This window comes from Nothobranchius furzeri, chromosome 5 (genome assembly GCF_043380555.1).
Source record: "Nothobranchius furzeri strain GRZ-AD chromosome 5, NfurGRZ-RIMD1, whole genome shotgun sequence".
NCBI lineage: Eukaryota > Metazoa > Chordata > Actinopteri > Cyprinodontiformes > Nothobranchiidae > Nothobranchius > Nothobranchius furzeri.
Genome location: NC_091745.1, coordinates 37,650,114 through 37,673,670, shown reverse-complemented (window position 1 = coordinate 37,673,670; position 23,557 = coordinate 37,650,114). Strand labels below are relative to the sequence as shown.

General features: G+C 46.3%; 2 long non-coding RNA genes across 2 annotated transcripts; both read left to right on the top strand.

Moving 5' to 3' along the window:
* The first annotated feature begins 10,742 nt into the window (after positions 1-10,742).
* Positions 10,743-12,741, top strand: LOC139070059 (uncharacterized). Its single transcript, XR_011520711.1, has 3 exons — positions 10,743-11,346; positions 11,461-11,605; positions 11,927-12,741. It is a non-coding gene; the product is annotated as an uncharacterized lncRNA (long non-coding RNA).
* Positions 12,742-22,798: 10,057 nt separating this feature from the next.
* On the top strand, positions 22,799-23,218 carry LOC139070060 (uncharacterized). Its single transcript, XR_011520712.1, has 2 exons — positions 22,799-23,078; positions 23,147-23,218. It is a non-coding gene; the product is annotated as an uncharacterized lncRNA (long non-coding RNA).
* The last annotated feature ends 339 nt before the right edge of the window (positions 23,219-23,557 follow it).

The following is a 23,557-nucleotide window of genomic DNA, read 5'->3' as shown; positions in this document are numbered from 1 at the left end:
TCGCTTTTTAAGCTACCATTAGCTTATTTGCTAAGCTAGCTTATAAAGCTACACTTAATCAGAAACTCTGCAAGGGTCATTCTGTTTTTTTTTTTATGTTTTTTTCTTCAAATAGATAAATTACAAGTCCCAGATAACAGATAAAGGGCTATTCAAATAAAGGAAAAATATAAAGTAATGCTGGGCAATAAATCGAACATTTGTCGTTATCTAAATTTCTGACTTATCAAGATAATTTTTCCTATGTCAATAAATTTGATAATAAAAATGAGGCAATGACGATAATTTTTCGATATATTGTGCAGCCCTACGCTCTTGTATAGCGCCTCTCAGAGTAAGGACTCCAAAGCGCTTTACACTACAGAGTATCATTCATCCATTCACACACTGATGGTGATGAGCTACAATGTAGCCACAGCTGCCCTGGGGCGCACTGACAGAGGCGAGGCTGCCGAGCACAGGCGCCACCAGTCCCTCCGACCACCACCAGCAGGCAAGGTGGGTTAAGTGTCTAGCCCAAGGACACAACAGCAGAATTCTCTGTCCGGAGCCAGGATCGAACCTGCAACCTTCCGATTACTGGACAACCCGCTCAACTTGTTGAGCTACTGCTACCCCTAAGTTTTCGTCCATTTATCGCTATCGAGGTGAAATCCTCAATATATCTTTTTTTTTTTTAAATTCAAGTTTTTATTTAACTTTCTTTGAAGGGCTGGTACATAACAGTCTCAATAGATACTAAACATGGAGGGATTAAACATACAGTTATAGCAGTTGATTTTGAATACAAGTCCCAATCATATAACTCCTGCAGACACGTAAAGTTGGAACAACAGCAGTCACATAACATGCTTGATTTCACCCAAGGCCTTTGTCTGTCTTTAAGAAGTTCCAGAATCCATCCCAGTGAGAAGTTCCCTCTCTGTTGTCTTCACTCATTTTACTGAGCATACATTCATATGATGCAGATTCGGCCATTGCACAGACTCATTCCTTAACCTCTGGAGATTCTACTGCTTTCCAGTGTCTTAAAATGACTCGACTGGCTGTTATTAACCCCACTGAGATGATTGAAAAACTACACTTATTTACATTAGGCAACTGAGATTTATCTCCCAATAAGCACAGTTCTGGGTTAAAAGGGATGTCTGTTCCACACCAATTACTTAGGATCTTGACAATACAGGTCCAAAAACATCTGATAGGCGCACATTCCCAAATACAATGCATGAACGTCCCAATACTCGTTTTGCATTTCCAACACAAATCATCATCCACTAGCTTCATTCTAAACAGTCTAGATGGCGTATAATAGTATCTGTTTAGCACATTATATTGCGTGAGTTTACTCCTCACCTCTCTTACGTGTTTACCACAGTTAACAACAATTGTTTTCCATATATCATCATCGAACATTATGCCAAGGTCTTTCTGCCAGATCATTTTTAACTGGTTGGAATCATCACTGAGGAGAGAGTTAATGATTCTATAGAACTGCGAGGCTTTTTGTTTACTATTTGGAAGTTTCATATACTCAGTTACTGTGTTGTCTTCAATATTATATGGCTGCGAGGTAATACAACTTCTCATTTGCAAGAACTTCCAAAAGTGACCCCTGCCCTCTAAGTTAAACTCTTGCATTAGTTCAGCATATGACAAAAACGCCCCGTCCTTAAACAAATCTCCAATAGTATTTAATCCTTTCACTTGCCACTCTTTCCAGTAAACAGGTTTCTTCCCTATGCAGACCTTGGGATTATACCATAATGGGGAATATTTCTGCTGAGTATGTTTGAGGTTTAACAGTCTATGAACTTTGTTCCATACATCCTTTGAATGTAAAAGTACTGGATTAGTAATGTTAGACCTTTGTGCTAATATCGCTGAAGGTTGAAAAGGTAAACATATCTTTTCCTCCACCTCCATCCACCCTGGTTTATCTGTTATTGTTTGCCAATACCTTGCTATTTTTGTCATCTCAAATGCTAGATAATACAATCTCAGGTCTGGCAAACCCAGCCCTCCTTTCTCCCTATGTGCACATAATTTCCTTAATTTCAGTCTTGGTTTTTTTCCATTCCATAAAAATTTTTTAATTACATCATCTAGTTGTCTAAAGATGGCAGGTGGAATCTTAATTGGCAACATCATTATAACATATGTAATTTGTGGGGCAACAATCATCTTTATAGTATTAATTTTTCCCATCAGACTCAATTTTAGTTTTGACCATTTATCAAGATTTGTTTTTAGCCTTTGAAGCAGGGGGTTGAAATTCAATGCTATTATTTCATCTATATCCTCAGAGAGGTTAATACCGAGATATTTCATTCCCCTACGCGTCCATTTAAAATTAAATGTTTCTACCATGGATGAAATGCATAGCTTAGAAAGGGGCATTGCCTCTGATTTATTCCAATTAATGGAGTACCCAGAAAGTTTAGAAAAAGATTGTATAGTATCCATAAATGTGGTAGCGACTTTAAGGGCTCCGATACCACTGCCAAAATGTCGTCCGCATACAGCAGTAACTTATATTCATTGCCCCCTACCCTTATTCCTTTTATTCCCTGGTGCGTTCTGATAGACACTGCTAGGACCTCCAAGAAAATAATAAATAATAAGGGGCTCAGAGAGCATCCCTGTCTAGTCCCTCTAGTCAGGTTGAAGAAAGGGGAAACTATCCCATTTGTCATCACCGCAGCCTTAGGTTCCTTATATAACATTGTAATCCATTTTATAAAATCAGCAGTGAAACCAAAATGACGAAGAGTGGAGAGCAAAAATTGCCACTCCACCCTATCAAACGCCTTTTCATCATCCAAAGATAGAGCAGCAATAGGAACATCTCGGGATTGACTGAGCCACATCAGATGTAGTAGGAGTCTAACATTGTCTGTCGATGTTCTATTTTTCATAAACCCAACTTGATTAGGATGTATGATATTTGGTAATACCTGTTGTAAACGTGTCGCCAGTATCTTTGTAAGAATTTTGCAGTCAAGGTTGAGCAAACTAATGGGTCTATAACTTGAAGGGTCAGTTGGATCTTTACCTGGTTTGAGGATTAGTGATATCACCGCTTCGTTAAAAGTTGGTGCTACACAGCCCTTAACAAACATTTCCTGGTATACCCCACGGAGTATTGGTGCAACAATATCTGCAAAGGTCTTATAGTACTCCACAGGAAGTCCGTCATAACCTGGTGACTTTCCATTTTTCATGGAGGCAATCGCCTTCCTAATTTCGGCCTCAGTTATAGGCAAATCTAGTCCCTCTGTTTCATGACTTTTAAGCCTGGGCAGACCAACATTCAGAAGGAACCGTTCTATATTCTCTTTTGGCTTATCCACCGAGATTGAAGATGTGTACAATTTTTCGTAATATTGCTGGAAGATATTATTTATGCCTTTAGCTGTGTAAATTTCTTCATCCCCCTGTTTTATAACTGGGATGGCATTACTATTATTTTTTTCTTTTAGTTGTGTAGCCAACAATTTCCCCATTTTCTCCCCTCCTTCATAATAACTTGTTTTTAGCCTATACAAAGCATATTCTGCTTTCTTGTTATATATGCTGTGTAGGGAGTATTTAAGTTTACATAATTCCTGAAGTTTACTATCAGAAATGCCTTCTGACAGTTCTAGTTCTTTTCTTTTTATTTCCTCCTCTAATTCCTTAATCTTGTTAATACTCTCTTTTTTCTTTCTAGCTGCATGTGCTATAAATTTTCCTCTGATGTATGCCTTTGAGGCCTCCCCTACTGTGGTTATTTCTGCAGTACTACCTATATTGATTTCAAAAAATACTTTCAAGTCCTCCTCCACTGCCTTTCTAAAAGATAAGTCTGACAGTAATCCAGTGTTTAGTCTCCATCTTCCCCTTCGTTCAACCTTCTGGCTCGCCAAAAACAGTAGTTCCACAGGTGCATGATCTGTAATAGATATTGGTTGTATATTGCAATTTGCTATTTTGTCTACCAGGGAATTGCTAAGTAAGAAAAAATCTATCCTTGAAAATGTTTTATGACAATGTGAAAAGAAGGTGAAACCCTTTGTATTTGGGTTAATCAGTCTCCATATATCTATTAGTCCCATATCTCTACTCAGCATTTGTAAGGCTTGTCTTTCCTTATTCATGAGGGGAGGCCTGAAAACACTTCTGTCCAAAACTGGGTCCATAACCTAATTAAAATCCCCCGCCAGGACTATTTCACCTTCAGTACTGCCCAGTATTTTATTCACCTCATGGAAGAAGATTGGATCTCCCTTGTTGGGTGCATATATGTTGCACAGTACTAACCGGACTCCTTCTATTACTGCTTCCACACATATAATTCGGCCCTCTGTATCTTTACTTTGCTTTCGTAAAATGAAGCTCACATTTTTGTGGACCAGGATCATAACCCCATTACATTTACTTGAAAATGAGCTGTGAAATAGATGTCCCACCCATCCCACCTTGAATTTCCCTACTTCAAGCTCCCGCATGTGAGTCTCCTGTATAAAAACAAAATCTGTGTGGTTATTCTTCAAGAATGTTACAACTTTTTTCCTCTTAATTGGGCTACTGCATCCATTTATGTTCCAAGAAATCAACTTCAATTGTCTGTCAGACATGTAAACTTTTAAATGCTACAGCTGTCTTCAGCTCCTTACAGAAAATAATCCCGTTTCCAACATCTACATTAACAAACTTATACCAGCCTTCTTCTGAACCCACAGAACATAGAACAACCCAGACCGTGCGCATAAAAAGACAAACAAAGAAAAAAAAAAGAAGACAAAACAAAAAATGTCTGGCTGCTCCTAGACAACCAGTGTCCATGTGGTAACCACCACATGGTGTTGAAAAACCATGTGAAAAAAAAGAAAATAAACCTCGTTATGGTCCGCGGGATTAACGCCGTTCCCATGGTAACCGTCCAATGAGCCGGGAAGCTCTTCGTCATCCCGCACAGCTCTTATCAGTTCAACCAGAACGCAAAGTTTTTGAAGTAAACAGCTCACCTTCCTCTGAAGTTCACATCACCTCCTTCACCGCTCCTTTATTATCTCCTCCGCTGATTCCACGGTGTTGCAGCTCACGTTTTTTCCTTTCCATCTGAAGTGCAGCGTCGCCGGGAAAGCCAGAGTGTATCTAATATCCAGGTCTTGCAGCTTATGCTTTACCGAGGTGAAGGCCTTCCGTCTCTCCGCCAGCTCCTTCGACATGTCTGGGAACACAGAGAGGCGGCATCCCTCCCAGACAATCCCTCGCTTCTCCTTGGCCGCGCCGATCACCTTGTCCCGCGCCGACTGCCTCAAGAAGCGGATCAGTACCGGCCTCGGGGGTTGCCCTTCATTCGGCATTGGCGCCATCTGTCTGTGCACCCGCTCCATCTCAAACTCCTCACTCATCTGCACGCCGAGGCCCTCAGCCAGGATCTTCCGCACGCATTCATGCAGCGTTCCGTTGGTTCCGAAGGTCTCTCTTAGTCCCACCAGTCTCACATTATTTCGCCTGCTGTGGTTCTTGAGGGCTTGTATCCGGTTCCACATCTTCTCCATTTGTTTGTTCCCACTTTCCTTATCTTTCTGAAGCCGTTCTGACGTCTCCTCCAGCTGCGTAATTCGCGTTTCGACCTCACCGAGCCTCTCCTGCATTGCTGTCACCGTCGTAGTCAGCTCGGCAGTAGCCTGTTTAATAGACACGACATCTGTCGCAACATTCTGGAGCATTTCACTCATTTTCGATATTTCTGCAAAAAGTTTTTCCAGGCTGACTGTCGCAGTCGTGGGTACTGGGTTTTCTCCCGTATCGCTGTCGTCTTCGTGGACCTGGCCTTTCCGGGTACATGCTCGTGACGAGCTTTTAAAATATTTCGACAACGTCTACATGGCTTTTTAATCTTTTCAGACTAAATATCAAACGTACCCAGACTCAGTACTCCCAAGGAACAATATTCAACAAGTGTAGTTGCGTTTTTCAGCTAATATTCTGTTAGTAGCATGTGCGGGGAAGAGAGCTCCCTAGCTTGCGGCCATCTTGGAAGCTGCACCCGCGTGACTCGTGTCACAGATTTTCAGATTCCTCAATATATCTTGATAATGATTTTAGGCTATATCGCCCAGCCCTATAATGAACATAGAACGATAAATGTACATTATCTTGGTAAGATTGATGTGGTTCATCATGCCTCGCTGAGGTTTATTACTAACTGTAGACCACTGACCCATCATTATGAATTGTATTCTCGAGTGGTATGGCCTTCTTTATCCACTAGGAGGTTGGGACATTGGTACACTTTAATTTATAAGGCCATGCTTGGATTACTTCCCAACTACATTTGTAACTTAATCTCGAGGAGAAGTGTAAATTCTCACAGTCTGCGAGCTAATGATCAGTTGTTACTTTGTGTTCCATTTGCTCGCACCAAACTGGGCAAAAGGGCTTTTGCTCATTCTGCTCCTTCTGCATGGAACAGGCTGCAGGAAAACTGGAAATTAACCAAGTTTATCTCCTGAATACATTTAAAACCAGACTGAGAGCCCTTGAGACGGATTCCCTGTGTTGTAACTGCCTTCTGTAGTTTGTGCATAATATGTCCGTCCCACAGCGCTCCTCCGTGAGAGCGGGGTGGGGGCGGGGGGTTGCACATGTTCTGCTGCAGTTTCTCACCAGTATCAGCTGATGGAGGGCACAATATTCGTTGCACCGCTCGTGTCAGCGGACACGGTAGGGTCGGGGAGGGGGGTGGGGCGTGGCGCTTAGCCTGGCAGGTGGCCAAGCAAATGTATATATATATATATATATATGTATATATATATATATATATATATATATATATATATATATATATATATATATATATCTATATATATGTATATTTGGAGTTTTCCTGGCCCAAATTGAGGCAGAGGTGGTACCATCCTGACTAGGGCTGCACGATATTAGGAAAACCTGCGATATTCGATAGCAGTGCTTAATATTGCGATATCGATATTACTCACAATAAATGAACAAATACTAAAGTATGCAGTGTTGATGTCGTCTGGTGTGTGACGTCTGCTCTGGGTTCAAAGCAAACAAAATCTAATGCATGAATTCCATTACAACATAACATTTTTATAGAAAAATTATGCAGCTGCACCTGCTACTGTATTAGCAGCAAAACAACTGCATGCATGCAGTTTCTCAGTGACTTTAAAACATCACCTCCACCATAAAACTTTTTATGATGCTCCAAATACAGAAAAACATCCCTTACCAGCTTACTTACCAACATCCCTTACTAGCTCTGCTAGCCGGTTATCTTAGAGGAGCTAGTTCAGTTTGTTAGCTTGTTTTCAGAATCATAGTTGCAGTATCATCATCTGAGCTGCTTTTTAAGATCTAGGTAAACTTGTTCAATTTGGGGTTAAAAACAAACGTTTTCACATATTTTCCATGTAGTTTTTTTGCCAGTTCCTCTTCTGAAAGGTAGACAATTGTTTTTCTCTTTCCCTCAGAAAATCTTAATATTCTCCTAGTTTGGCCCAGCACAGTTCCCAATTACAGCAACAGCCTTATATCATAACCACATAAGTGGAGAAAATGTTCAGTAGCAATGAGAGAATTTGCTGTTGCATTTAAGTGATGTTAACTATTATTTAACATTTAAACTTATTTTCTGATTTTTTTATTTATTCAGAAAACCCTGGTAAGGGATGTTTTTCTGTATTTGGAGCATCAGAAAAAGTTTTATGGTGGAGGTGATGTTTTAAAGTCACTGAGAAACTGCATGCATGCAGTTTGTTGTTTTGCTGTTAATACAGTGGCAGGTGCAGCTGCTAATACAGTAGCGGGTGCAGCTGCAGTAGCGGGTGCAGCTGCTAATACAGTAGCGGGTGCAGCTGCAGTAGCGGGTGCAGCTGCTAATACAGTAGCGGGTGCAGCTGCTAATACAGTAGCGGGTGCAGCTGCTAATACAGTAGCGGGTGCAGCTGCTAATGCAGTAGCGGGTGCAGCTGCTAATACAGTAGCGGGTGCAGCTGCTAATACAGTAGCGGGTGCAGCTGCTAATACAGTAGCGGGTGCAGCTGCTAATGCAGTAGCAGGTGCAGCTGCTAATACAGTAGCGGGTGCAGCTGCTAATACAGTAGCAGGTGCAGCTGCTAATACAGTAGCAGGTGCAGCTGCATATTATTGCAATAAAAATGTTATGTTGTAATGGAATTCATGCATTAGTTTTTGTCTGCTTTGAACCCAGAGCAGACGTCACACACCAGACGACATCAACACTGCATACTTTAGTATTTGTTCATTTATCGCGAGTAATATCAATATCGCAATATTAAGTACTGTTATCGAATATCGCAGGTTTTCCTAATATCGTGCAGCCCTAGTTCCTACCCTCACCTATGGTCATGAGCTTTGGATAGTGACCAAAAGAACGAGATCGCGGATACAAGCGGCCAAAGTGAGTTTTCTCCGAAGAGCGGCTGGGCTCTCCCTTAGAGATAGGGTATGAAGCTCGGTCTATCTGGAGGGGCTCGGAGTAGACCCGCTGCTCATCCACATTGAGAGGAGCCAGTTGAGGTGGCTCGGGCATCTGGTCAGGATGTCTCCTGGATGCCTCCCTGGTGAGGTTTTCCGGGCACGTCCAACCGGGAGGAGAACTAAAGGTAGACCCAGGACACGGTGGAGGGACTATGTCTCTCACCTGGCCAGGGAACACCTTTGGATTCCCCTGTAGGAGCTGGCCCAATTGGCTGGGGAGAGGGAAGTCTGGGCCTCTCGCCTTTGGCTACTGCCCCCGCGACTCGACTCTGGATAAACGGATGAAGATGGATGGATGGATGGATATATATATATATATATATATATATATATATATATATATATATATATATATATATATACACTGCTCACAAGAATTAAAGGAACACTTTTTTTATTGGGCCTGCCATGAAATCAATTAAACCTTTCTGATAATTTCCCGGCTGATTAAGCAGCTGAGGGCATTGTTAATCACTTTCAGGTGTTCATGGACTTAACGACAGGTGCACTAAAGTGGCAACAATTACAAAACGCGCAAAACAGGACAGGTTTAACATGTAGAGGTCATTTCAAGTTTCTCCCTCTTGATCTTTTTCAGCTGGTTTTCCACTCGTGCTAGTTTTGGCTCTCTACTGCCAGTATGAGGAGATTCCTTAACCCTACAGAAGTTGTACAGGTTGTCCAACTTCTCCAGGATGGCACATCCACACATGCTGCAGCAAGAAGGTTTAATGTGTCTCCCAGCACAATCTCCAGAACATGGAGGAGATTTCAGGAGACTGGCAGTTATTCTCGGAGAGCTGGACAGGGCCGTAGATGGTCCACAACTCATCAGTAGGACCGATACCTGCTCCTTTGTGCAAGGCGGAACAGGCGGAGCACTGCTCGTGCCCTACAGAATGACCTCCACAGGGCCACTGGAGTGAATATCTCTACCCAAACAATCAGGAACAGACTTCATGAAGATGGCCTGAGGGCCTGATGTCCTGTAGTGGGCCCTGTGCTCACTGCCCAGCACCATAGAGCTCGACTGGTATTTGCTCAAGAACACCAGAATTGGCAAGTCTGCCACTGGCGCCCTGTACTTTTTACAGACGAGAGCAGGTTCACCCTGAGCACCTGTGATAGATGTGAAAGAGTCTGGAGAAGACAAGGAGAAGGTTATGCTGCCTGCAACGTCATTCAACATGACAGGTTTGGTGGTGGGTCAGTGATGGTCTGGGGAGGCATATCCATGGAGGGACGCACAGACCTCTACTGCCTAGGAAATGGTGCTCTGACTGCCATAAGGTATCGAGATGAAATCCTTGAACCCTTTGTCAGACCCTACGCTGATGCAGCAGGTCCTGGTTTTCTCCTAATGCACGACGATGCCCGGCCTCATGTGGCAAGAGTATGTAGGCAGTACCCGGAGGATGAAGGAATCGAAACAATTGAATGGCCTTCACGATCCCCTGACTTAAACCCAATAGAACATCTGTGGGGCATTATGTTTCAGTGCATTAGGGGGAGCCATGTTGCTCCTCAGAACGTACAAGAGCTCAGGGATGCCCTCACACAGATCTGAGAGGAAAGGCCACAAGACACCATCCGTTGTCTCATTAGCAGCATGTCCCGACGTTGTCAAGCATGCACATAAGCTCGTGGGGGCCACACAAGATACCGAAAAGCAATTTGAGTTGCAGAAATTAAGTTTTTGGAATAATGGACTAGCCTACCACGTCTTCATTTCACTCCGATTTTAGGGTGTCTACACAACTGAGCCCTCTGTAGGCTGATAACTTTTATTTCCACTAAAAGACTTGGCATCCTTTTGTTCCTAAGACATTGCCCTGTCATTATTTGTATAGATATCCAACTTCATATTGAGATCTGATGTATCTAATGTGTTTCTTTAAAGTGAACCTTTAATTTTTGTGAGCAGTGTATACACACACACACACACACACACACACACACACACACACACACACACACACACACACACACACACACACATATCAACTTTTAGAATCGAGCCGTCGACGTCATCGACGCTTCGCTACAGCCCTAGTAAATGTATATATACATACACACACATATATATATATATATATATATATATATATATATATATATATATATATGTATATATATATTTTTTTTTCATCAAAATGTTGAAAATGAATTAAATGATGCCCAGTTATAGAAATGTTGGCAGTTTTTTAACATTCAACCATAAAAGTCGGGTCTAAAATACATGGAGGCGGGTTTAAGTCTATGGACGACGCCATATTAGATTCCAAGTTTTCTTCTACGTGAGCCCATGAGGACAAAATGCATTTACTGATTTGCAACAAATGTTCTACCAAACCATTGCCATTTTTAAATGTTGCTTTACACATTTACCTCTTTACTTTTTGCCGGTGATGAAAGGGAGTCTGATGTGCTTGTTATGTCGCTGAAGTTTGCACTCCCCAGGGCTTTTTGACCCTAATGGGCATCCATTGGTATGGTCTTACTCCAACATAAAAATACAGCTTGCTTGCAATGATTTAGGTAGCTACTGCCCCCATGGCCAGGAAAAATACACAGTTACTTTAATCTTCCTGTTGTTGCTTATGGTAAATGGTCTGTATTTGATATCACATTCTAGAGTCCTGGAACCCCCCAAGGCTCTTTACAACACAATCAGTCATTCACCCATTCAAGGTAGGTTAAGTGTCTTGCTCAAGGACACAATGACAGCGACAGACTGAGCGGGGCTCGAACTTACAACCTTCTGATTATGGGACAGCACCTAACTACTGTGCCACCATCGCCCCATACATACGCAACATACATGAGGTAAAAAGTTGTTTTAATATGATAGACCAAGGATAACATTAGCAATAGTGAATGTGACGTTGTTGCTTTTTTTTCTAAAGTTTTGAATATTCACAAGTAATTTTCTCTGGTTAGACTGATGTTCCCAGATGTGGAGTTTCTAGAATGGTTGCAGTGGCTGATGTTCAACGGCTGGACAAAGATTGTGCTGAAAAAGATGCACACATCTACTAAAGGAGTCATTCAACATTGGATGCACAGATTTGCATGACAAGATAAGGTACAGCACAATTTTATTGTTAATGAAATGTTTTGTAGGGAAAATAAAGTAGCAAAGCTGGGCGTACCCTGTGCAGTTAGCCAATTTCTTCTCAAGCAAGAATCTTTGAGATCGGACTGAGTTTTGCATCATTTAGTAGACACGGTGTAAAGAAAAGTGATTTAACACCTCACAGCCTTACTGATCAGCAATCATGCGGTTGCATCAAAATCAGAAACTTTTGAGATTCTGCTTTTCTCTTGTGGGGGTTTCTCACTGTTAAAGCAGCACTGCGACCTAAATGTACCAAAACCACTCACAAAAGCCTATTCCAAACCTCAGCATTCCTGGGCCATTCCTGTGAAAAAAGTGAGGCGCCAACCGGAAAAGCTTCTGCCATCACAATTCATCAACGGATTATGAAAGAACGGATAACACTCAAAACGAGTGGATTCTTCCTGATGTAAGAGGTGAGTCTCCGCTTTGTTTTGGTTGTTTTGGCGTCGACGTCATCGTAGCGCGCAGTGTTCTGTGACTATTAAAAAAACAGTAAAAACGGTGAGAAACACTGGCAGTGAAGGGCTTTACCGATCAGGAAATGGCTGGCAGCGAATGAGTTCATATTTACTATCTAATTATACAATTAAAACAGTTAAAGCTGTTAATTTTCTCTCCCATTATTATCTTTTATATTTTTTATTTTATAATGTGCTTTGTGAAGCAACTTGTGATTTTTGTCTGGAGAGGTGCTTTATAAAAAAACATGTTCTTGTTCTACTCCAAAAATGCAAGGTGTCACATTGAGAGCAAGGAGGTTGTTAGGACCCAAGATGCAGATTACCCCAGATGACATGAGGCAGGAGCGTTTTAAACGTAAATCCTTTTATTAGGATGATGAACAAAAATCCAAAAAGGGCAGGAGGCCAAAAACCAAAGTACTGAACAACAGGAGAACAAAAGTGTCACACCCTGTCCTATCTCCCTGTTTGGTTCAGCCTTGTGTCTCGTTAATTACTCCCACCTGCCTCACGTTTTCCCAATCACCTTAGCTCCCGGTCCTCCTGTATTTAAATCCCTTCTGTTCTGTGTCTTGTGTCGGTTTCATTGTTTCTTTTTCCAGCGTGCGTTCTAATAAATCAGTGTAAAGAGTCCTACCTGTCTGCCTGCTTCCTCCCCGGCCTGGTTCCTCACCACTTCTCCGCTTCACCCAGCCGACGCGCTTGACAGAATGAACCGACCTGAACCCGTTGATGGATCCAGCCGGGAGATTCTACCTTGGGAGTGCCTGCTCCGGTTCCTCTCCTCAGATCACCCCCCTCCCCCGCTTCACCTCGCCAAAGACGCCATCGCCGACCTTCGGCCGCGGCGTTCCTCCCTGTCCTCCCGGAACCGGAGGCGAGTTTGGACTGGGAGCCGCTGCCAGATCGCTCCAGTTTCGTGGGCACAAGCCTGGCAGTCTGTTCCCCCGGAGTTGGTCCGCGGCGTGGAGAAGAACCCCGAGCTCCACCGCAGCCCTGTGTCCCGGCGCGGAGCTGCGGACTCGCCGCTGCGGACTCGCCGCTGCCCCTGCCGAACGCAGCGCCTTGGACCCACCCCCGTCCAGGCCAGCAGTCCCATCACCGGTCCCATCGGCGCCCCCGTCGTCTGCAGGTGGAGGAGCAGCACCCGCAGCCCAGCTGAGAGAGCTTCAGGTGGAGCTTGGCCGGATCTGCCTGCTCGTCAGCCATCAGGAGTCTCACCTGGACACTCTTGCATCCTCGGACCGCCAGGAGAGGGCCTCCGTCCAGCCGGCAGCTCCTTCATCTCGGAGCCAGAAGAGCGAGCCCGGGGTCCACCCAGCGGAGCTTGCCGGTCTCCGGGCTGAGCTGGCCCTGCTCCACCGGACTCTCAGCCTCCAGGAGCGTCAGCTGGACGGTCTGTCCTCTCTGCTCTCTTCGTTTTCAGCACCACCAGTTCTCACACAGCCTGTTCCAGCGGTGGCCCCGGTGGACGCACTGCCTCCAGTTCCAGCGGTGGTCCCGGAGGTTGCACCGCATCCGGTCCAGCGTGTCCAGGCAGCTCCTCCCGCAGCGGGAGTCCAGAAGTCGAAGGGTCCAGAAGTCAAAGGACCAGAAGCCGACTCCCCCGGACCAGAAGCCGACTCCCCCGGACCAGAAGCAGACGGTTCCGGTCCAAAAGTCGGCGGTCCAAAAGTCGATGGTCCAGAAGTCAACAGACCAGAAGCCGACTCCCCTGGACCAGAAGCCGACTCCCCCGGACCAGAGGCCGATACCCCCGGGTGAGAAGCAGACACCCCCGGACCAGAAGCAGACGGTTCCGGTTCCGGTCCAGAGGCCGGTGGTCCAGAGGTCGACGGTCCGGAAATCGAAGGACCAGAAGTCGACGCCCCCGGACCAGAAGCCAACGCCCCCGGACCAGAAGTCGATGGTCGCCTCTGAAATCGTCTCATCTGAAGTCGCCACTGAAGTCTTCTCGTCTGAAGTCGCCTTATCCACTCCAGAGGTCGACACTCGCTCCACTTTAGAGGTCGACGCTCTCTCCACTCTAGAGGTCGACGATCTCTCCACTCTAGAGGTCGACGATCTCTCCACTCTAGAGGTCGACGCTCTCTTCACTCTAGAGGTCGACGCTCTCTCCAATCTAGAGGTCGACGCTCTCTCCACTCTAGAGGTCGCCTCCTCATTTGCCGCAGGCGCCGGCCTCCAAGGAACCGTCGCCTCCTCATCTGCCGCAGGCGCCGGCCTCCAAGGGCCCGTCGCCTCCTCATCTGCCGCAGGTGCCGGCCTCCAAGGGCCCGTCGCCTCCTCATCTGCCGCAGGCGCCGGCCCCCAAGGGTCCGTCGTCTCCTCCTCTGTCCCAGGCGCAGGCCCCCGGACTCTGCTGGTCCCTGCCGCCTCTCCATCGGTCCCTCGGTTCCTCTGGGCCCTCCCTCCGGGTCCCCCTCCTCCCGCCCTGCTCCTTGTTCCTGTGGGCGTCTGGGATCCGCCCTTTGAGGGGGGTGGGGGGTGGGGTACTGTCACACCCTGTCCTGTCTCCCTGTTTGGTTCAGCCTTGTGTCTCGTTGTTTACTCCCACCTGCCTCGTGTTTTCCCAATCACCATAGCTCCCGGTCCTCCTGTATTTAAACCCCTTCTGTTCTGTGTCTTGTGTCGGTTCATTGTTTCTTTGTCCAGCGTGCGTTCTAATAAATCAGTGTAAAGAGTCCTACCTGTCTGCCTGCTTCCTCCCCGGCCTGGATCCTCACCACTTATCCGCTTCACCCAGCCGGCGCACGTGACAAAAAGCTCACTTAGAGCACAAAACCTGGAGCCGAGACGCAAAAGCTCACATAGAGCACAAAACAACGCTGACAACAACAATGGACCGACAAGATACTGAGGCCCTGTCCACACGTAGCCGGGGATCTGCCAAAACGTAGATATTTTTCTACGTTTTGGCCTGTCATCCACACGAAAACAGAGTTTTTTCACACGAAAACGGATCTTTTTAAAATCTCCGGCCAAAGTGAAGATCTGCGTTTTCTCCGTTTTGGGTGTCTGCGTGTGGACAGACAAAACCGGAGTTTTAAGGTCCGCAACGTCACTTTCCGCGACAAAAAAATGCTGACATCACGTGTGCGACCTGTGTCTACACTAGCCGACAGCATGGACGCCCTCAGAGCTGCGCTCGCTTTATCTATTGTCCAAGCGCTTTTTGCTTGTTTGTTTTTGCAAGTGGAATTACTGCTCCTTGCGGAAGACCACAGACGAAGGACGAGGTTAAGAATGGGGGAAGTACTGCTGCCTACAGGTCTGGCATGTCCTTAACAACGTATTTATCTGGGTACGTGTGGACAGAGATTTTTTTTTAAATTAGGTGGTGTGGATGCAAGTTTTTGGAGGGGCAGATATTCGTTAAAAAAAAACCCGGCTACGTGTGGACTAGGTCTAAGACAAAGACAGGGCTTTTATACACTGGGGCATGATGGGAGGCAGATGGGCTGCAGGTGTGTGGAGAGAGAACCAGGTGAAAGCAATTGACTAATCAGGGAGGAAACTAACATGACCTAAGAGTAAAACCTGAAGACAAGAAAAGCAACCACATAACTAATATTCTAAGGGGAAGGAAAACTACAAACACCGGTGGGAAAAAACACACTAAAGAGACTAAAAATGAAAAGCTGAAAAAACTGCAGAGGGGTGACTGGGGAAGACTAAAGGAACACAGGACCTGGGAGAGATGATCTGGAGGGCTGTGGATCTGGGAACACAGAAAGAGAAACTACAGGGGCGTGACTAAGGAGGACCAAGGGGGAGCACAGGACCTGGAGGGAGATACCTGGGGGGGGAAGGAAAACCTAGAGGGGCTGCAGCTCTGGGAACACATGAGGAAGACGTACATGCAGACCATGACACAAGGGGGAAATCTGAAGGTAGAAACAGCTTTCAAATGGTTTAAATAACAAAAAATGCACACACTTTTCCCTGCATTACCAAGGCAGGCTAGCTGCACGTTTTTCAAAGCCGTCTGATAGTTTTTCCTCACTAACACTCCGCTATAAGGCCTAGATAATGCTGCAGTCAGCTCCGTGAGACGCACACCCATCGAAAGAGACTGTAGCAGTTTTTACAGGACCAGAGTGTTTGCACAACGGGATTTGCCGCGGCTCCCTGGGGAGGATAAAGGTCGTTTATAAGATCAGACCGTGGCGGTAATGTGGTGCAATCGTGGCAATTTTATTAAAGATTTGGTGATGGCGGCATAAAGAGGGTATGGGGGCGGTCTCTGCGCTGCCGCAGACTCCCGTTTATCTTGGACATAACTTGCATTTTATTGTGATTGAAGCCGTGATCGTTAAGTTTTTTTTAACAAGCAGCTCCTAAAGGTGTCTGTCCCCATCAGTCCCTGTGCAGTCTCTGGTGATCTGAGCTTCAGCTCTAACGGAGAGGCTCGTGGAGCGCTGTGGCGCTCCAGTCTGCCATCTCAGCTGATTTTGTTCAAAAAGCAAACCTTATTGCCTGTGTTTACTTTCATTTTCAATACATTTGCGAGCCGGAGCTCAGCAATAACTCCCCCCGTCATCATGACATCTGCCTCTGTTGTGCCAAGGCGCATACAACAGACTATTACCGCAATATTACTACCAAGCGAGACGGAACGAATGCCACAAAATTCACGCAACGCCATGCCAGCATGGCGCGGTTATAGACATACCATTGTGGTTATATTACGCCAGTTTGCCAGCATGGTGTGTGTTGTAAAAGAGGGTAAAGACACGTTAGCTTGTTTGAGTTAATGTGTGCCATCAGAAAAATTTAAACTGTTTTTAAAAGAAAAGTTGAACTTTCAAGTCAACTAAAGTCTGCGACTTCGCACTCGCGCTGATGAATCGTAAACCAAGCTTTAGAAATCAGCCAGTACCCTCCCCCCCACACACACACACACACACCTACGGTGATAAAAAGAGTCACCTCAGAATGGAAAATACACATATGTATGTGAAACCAAATAATGGTGCTTACACAGCATCGGCACGGTCAGGGTTTGGTGGGGATGGTTGGCGTGAGTTTGGTCTCGAATGGGCGGTGTACAGTCGTGGCCAAACGTTTTGAGAATGACACAAATATGAGAAATTGTAAAAGTTGCTGCTTAAGCTTTTATAAAAGCAATTTGCATATACTCAAGAGGGGGACTCAAATACTGACTCAGAAACAACTGAAAGAAACATCTAAAAGCAGTTTAGCAGCAAACTTTGTGAAAACTAATATTTGTGTCATTCTCTAAACTTTTGGCCATAACTGTAGTGTTCACATAATACAACTGAGGGACTTCTCAGGAATGCAGAAATCCCAGAGCCTGTGGGCGGCGTTTAAAATGCTTAGGAAAGTCCGCGGTGTCCTCCATAATAAGATAAACAAAGGCAGGCATGAGCTGTGTTGCTTTTGGAGGCTCTGAACCACAATATTTCATTAATTTGCTCTGTGTGTGTCCTGTTCTGGTCTTCTGGTACTGGTCCAGGTGGTAAGGCCAGCATGGCTCTCTGCAGTAGTGATGGGATTTATGGCTCTTTATTGGGAACCATACCTCTAGTCATCTACCTGAAAGAGCCGTTCAAAAGACATTCCTTTGAACGAAGTGAAACCAAGAGTGTCATGATCTGTGCTGCATAACCATCTCTGCTGAGTGTTTTACAGGTGGGTGTGTCTGGAGAGCCCAGCTGTGCCAAATCAGCTCATCAGCGATCAGGGGATTTAAGGAGCAGCTGGACATCTCACCATTGCCAGATGATACTCAGTCTTGGGTAGTTTCTAGCTCTCCTTTTGACCTTCCTAAAACAATTTTAGAATTACTTTGTCTATTTGTTCCTGCCCTTCTGGCAGTTAACCTGCTCTGCCCTCCTGATTCCTCCAGCTTCCAGTCATCTGTTCATCTCCACTCTCTGCTATATCTTTGGAACCATCTACCACATTCCAGTCCTGCTGTTTGCCCCTGATCGCCAGCTCTCCATCACCCCACCTATCCACCTGCAGCTCCTCGGTCTCCCCATCCAGCCAGGTCTGACTAACCCCCCCCCCCCCACAAAATACCGGATCATTCAGGAAACAGTAAGCCTTCTTATTTATTCATCATCGTCTCACGTTGCTCCAGACTCTGACCTCTCTTCCTCTCTCAGACCCCACGGATCCCTCCAGTCCTGCAGAAGCTTCGGCTACCTCTCCCATTCAAAATAAATCATTTAAACTTACCTTCTGTCTCTCGGTGGTGATTCTTCATGTCGTGGGTCAAGAAATTGCCCTCAAACATGACAGAATCATCTGGCCAAACTCCTGACCCCGCTGTCGAATCACTACCATCTGTTATATCCACAGCTTTCGCCCAACATGAACAATCCATACAGACTCTCCTCGAACATCAAGCCAACACTAACCAACGTTTGTTCCAGTTAGACTCCAGATTAAGGGAACTAAATGAAAAGCTATCTGTTCCGGCTGCTTCAGTTTCTCCACCTCCACCTCAACTACCTCCGGTTCAGCCTGGTCAGTCTACACATTGGCACTTCCGGGTTGCAGACTCGCCTCCTCCCGATACCTTCTCCGGTGAGTCCGGCAAAATACGTTGTTTTCTTCTCCAATGCATGTTAGCGTTTGAAAGAACCCCAGAAGCATTTATTAGTGATCCCGCAAAAATTTCTTACATTGTCGGTCTGCTCCGAGGTCGTGCCTTACAGTGGGCTGAGGCAAAAAGTCGGGAACCTAGTTTCCTTAGAGGTTCCTTAGACAACTTCCTCGTAGATTTTAATAGAACTTTTGGTAAATCAGAGACACCCTCAGAAATAGCCCGGGCCATTTGGAATCTGAAGCAAGGGAAGCAAACTGTTTCAGACTTTGCAGTTGAATTCAGAACATTAGCTATCACTTCTATTATGGATGAGGAGTCATTAAAAGGAGCTTTTACTCAAGCCCTCCACGACAAAATCCAGGACCAACTAGCCCTGTGTCCTGAACCTGGCACTCTGGAGGATCTTATCACTCTAGCTATTCGCATTGAGAAAAGACTCAAGACCCGTCCCAGGTCTGTTTTGCCCAGTTATCATACCCATCAGACCGCTCGTTCCACTATTCCTCCAGCTGTGCCGTCTGCTTTTGCTTCTGCCTCAATTCCTCCAGAGGTTCCCATGCAGATAGGCCGGGCTAGTCTGACCCCAGAAGAGAGACAACGTCGCATCTCCTCCCAACTGTGTCTGTACTGTGGTTTGTCTGGTCACTTTCTACCTAACTGTCCAATTCGCCCAAAAGGGAGAGCCCACCAGTAAGTCCGGGAGTTCTGTTGGGTAGCAGCACTAACAAAGAAGCCTCCCGGTGTGTATTGACCTGCTCTGTTTTTTTTAATCAGCTGCCTTTTTTAACTACAGTCCTGCTTGACTCTGGTTGTGAGAGGAATCTTCTAGATCAGTCTGTGGTCACTAAACTGAGAATTCCAACAACACCTCTTCTCACTCCAGTTCAGGTTTCATCATTGGATGGCAACGCGCTCACTACCATCACCCACCGAACAGAGCCTGTCAAGTTGCAAGTGTCTGGTAACCACCAAGAAGTCATTTCATTTTTTGTTTTTCCCTCTCCTCAGTTTCCAGTCGTCTTAGGACATGAATGGCTTAGCATGCACAACCCCCACATCGATTGGAAGACTGGTCAAGTTGCTGCCTGGAGTCCTTACTGCTTGTCCCACTGTTTGTTGTCCGCTAGCCTTCCGGTCCAGGTTCCCCATCGTCCATATGATTGCAGTATCGACCTGCTTCCTGATGCCACATTCCCATCCAGCAGGTTGTACAGTCTTTCTAAAGCGGAACATGAATGCATGACCACATACATTTCTGAGTCCTTAGCATCAGGTCTGATTCGTCCATCCACTTCTCCCTTGGGCGCAGGGTTCTTCTTTGTTTCAAAGAAAGATGGTTCCCTGCGTCCTTGTATCGACTATCGAGGGTTAAATCAAATAACAGTCAAGAACAAATATCCTCTGCCTCTGCTTTCCTCCACCTTTGACCCTGTACACAATGCAACCATCTTCACCAAATTGGATCTCCGCAACGCTTATCATCTTGTAAGGATCAAGGAGGGTGACGAGTGGAAAACGGCCTTCAAGACACCTTTGGGCCACTACGAGTACCTCGTCATGCCTTTTGGCCTGACTAATGCTCCCGCAGTGTTCCAGTCCCTGGTAAATTCCGTACTCTCTGACTATATCAATTCATTTGTCACTGTATACCTCGACGACATTCTGATTTTTTCCAGTACCCTTTCCGAACACCATCAACATGTCCGCGCTGTTCTACAACGCCTTCTGGAGAACCGCATTTTCGTCAAGGCTGAAAAATGCGAATTCCACGTTTCTTCAGTGAAATTTCTGGGATTTGTTCTGGAGAAGGGAAAGCTGAGAACAGACCCAGAAAAGGTTGAAGCTGTCCGTGACTGGCCAACTCCCACTACCCGTAAACAGCTTCAACGTTTCCTCGGGTTTGCAAATTTTTATCGGCGCTTTATTCGTGGCTACAGCCAGGTGGCATCTCCCTTGACGCAGTTGACTTCTGTTAAAAGAGCCTTTGTGTGGTCAGCTAACGCTGAAGAGGCTTTTCAGGAGTTAAAGAGACGTTTCACTCAAGCTCCTGTTTTGGTTCGCCCTGATCTGTCTGTTCAGTTCACCATGGAAGTCGACGCCTCAGATTCTGGCGTTGGTGCTGTCCTATCTCAAATGTCACCTTCAGATAATCTATTACATCCCTGTGCTTTCTTTTCAAAGAAACTCTCTCAGGCGGAGCAAAACTATGATGTGGGAGACCGAGAGCTGCTAGCCATCAAATTGGCTCTGGAAGAGTGGCGCCATTGGCTTGAAGGTTCCGAGCATCCCATCATTATCTGGACAGACCATAAAAACCTTGCTTACCTGAAAGAGGCCAAGAGGTTAAACCCCAGACAGTCCCGGTGGTCCTTGTTCTTCACACGCTTCAATTTCATCATTTCCTACACCCCCGGATCAAAGAATGTCAAACCAGATGCTCTATCCCGCCAGTACGCTTCAGACAGAGACCTCGAACCCGCCACTATCCTTCCTCCATCTTGTGTTGTAGGAGCTGTTTCCTGGGACATCACCAACAAAGTTCTGGGCGCCCAACGCACTGATCCTGACCCAGGTAATGGTCCTCCCAATAAACTGTTTGTGCCTCAACAGGTTCGAGGAGCAGTGATCCACTGGGCACATACTGCCAAGTTTTCCGTTCACCCTGGAATTGGTCGCACTCTCGCCCTGATCCGCAGGTCATTCTGGTGGCCCTCCATGTTTAATGACACTAAAGAGTACATCAACGCCTGCCATGTCTGTGCCCGGAATAAAACCACCAATCAACCCCCGGCAGGACTGTTAAATCCTCTCCCCATTCCATCTCGCCCATGGTCGCATATAGCAGTGGACTTCGTTACTGGCCTACCCCTCTCCAAAGGTTTTTCTGCAATTCTCACTATAATCGATAGATTTTCAAAAGCCTGTCATTTTGTTCCAGTGAAATCCCTTCCATCATCCACTGAAACCGCTAACCTCCTCATAACCCATGTTTTCAGGCTTCATGGCATCCCATCGGAGATCTTGTCAGATCGCGGCCCCCAATTCCTCTCCAGGGTCTGGAAGGAGTTTGCCACCTTATTGGGGGCCCGTGTTTCCCTGAGTTCTGGTTACCACCCCCAAACTAACGGTCAGTGCGAGCGGCTCAATCAGGAGTTGGAGGCTATGCTCAGATGTGTCTGCTCTTCAAACCCTACCAGCTGGAGCACCCAACTACCATGGATCGAGTACGCGCACAACACCCACGTTTCCACTGCAACCAGTAAGTCCCCGTTTGAATCATCCCTTGGTTACCAACCTCCCCTGTTCCCTTCGGATCTATCCTCCTCTGTCACAGTCCCTCAGTTTATCCGCCGGGCAAGGAGGACATGGATCCAAACCCGGGCGGCCCTTCAGCGCACCAAAGAGCGCAACCAACGGCTGGCAGATCGGCACCGCAGACCCGCGCCCGTGTACAGTCCAGGTCAACAGGTCTGGCTGTCAACCAAAGATATTGGTCTCAAGGGTACAACTAGGAAACTTTCACCTCGCTTCATTGGCCCATATCCCATTCAGGAGATTCTCAGTCCCTGTTCTGTCCGTCTTGTCCTGCCCCCGTCTATGAAGATCCACCCTGTCTTTCATGTATCCCTCCTGAAACCTGTCTCGTCCAGTCCGTTGTGTCCTGTTCCTGCTCCCCCTTCTCCTATTCGTCTCACTGATGGTGGACTTGGCTTTCGTGTTCGGCACCTGCTGGACGTCAGGCCCAGGGGCCGGGGGCGTCAGTTCTTGGTGGACTGGGAGGGTTATGGTCCAGAACATCGCCAGTGGGTCCCCAGTTCCTGGATTGAGGACCCTTCTCTCATCAGAGACTTTGACGCCGCTCAGTCTTCTGCTGCTGCCTCCTCCTCCGCCTCCTCCTCCTCTGCGCGGCCGCCGGGTGTCGGCCTTTGAGGGGGGGGTACTGTCATGATCTGTGCTGCATAACCATCTCTGCTGAGTGTTTTACAGGTGGGTGTGTCTGGAGAGCCCAGCTGTGCCAAATCAGCTCATCAGCGATCAGGGGATTTAAGGAGCAGCTGGACATCTCACCATTGCCAGATGATACTCAGTCGTGGGTAGTTTCTAGCTCTCCTTTTGACCTTCCTAAAACAATTTTAGAATTACTTTGTCTATTTGTTCCTGCCCTTCTGGCAGTTAACCTGCTCTGCCCTCCTGATTCCTCCAGGTTCCAGTCATCTGTTCATCTCCACTATCTGCTATATCTTTGGAACCATCTACCACATTCCAGTCCTGCTGTTTGCCCCTGATCGCCAGCTCTCCATCACCCCACCTATCCACCTGCAGCTCCTCGGTCTCCCCATCCAGCCAGGTCTGACTAACCCCCCCCCCCACAAAATACCGGATCATTCAGGAAACAGTAAGCCTTCTTATTTTTTCATCATCGTCTCACGTTGCTCCAGACTCTGACCTCTCTTCCTCTCTCAGACCCCACGGATCCCTCCAGTCCTGCAGAAGCTTCGGCTACCTCTCCCATTCAAAATAAATCATTTAAACTTACCTTCTGTCTCTCGGTGGTGATTCTTCATGTCGTGGGTCAAGAAATTACCCTCAAACATGACAAAGAGAGTGCAGGGTGGTTGGGGCGTGGGCATTAAGAGGGAAAAAACTGAAACCTGAGTCCTGCAGGACATAAATCCTCCACCAATGGGCAGAAAGCATGTACACACACACACACACACACACACACACACACACACACACACACACACACACACACACACACGTGTGTTTAATGAGACAGTTTTCTGTGAAAGATAATCTTGTTAAATATGTAGATGTGTGTGAAATGCTGAGACATGCACACTAAATAGTAGAAGCTTTTGCATTCTACAATGA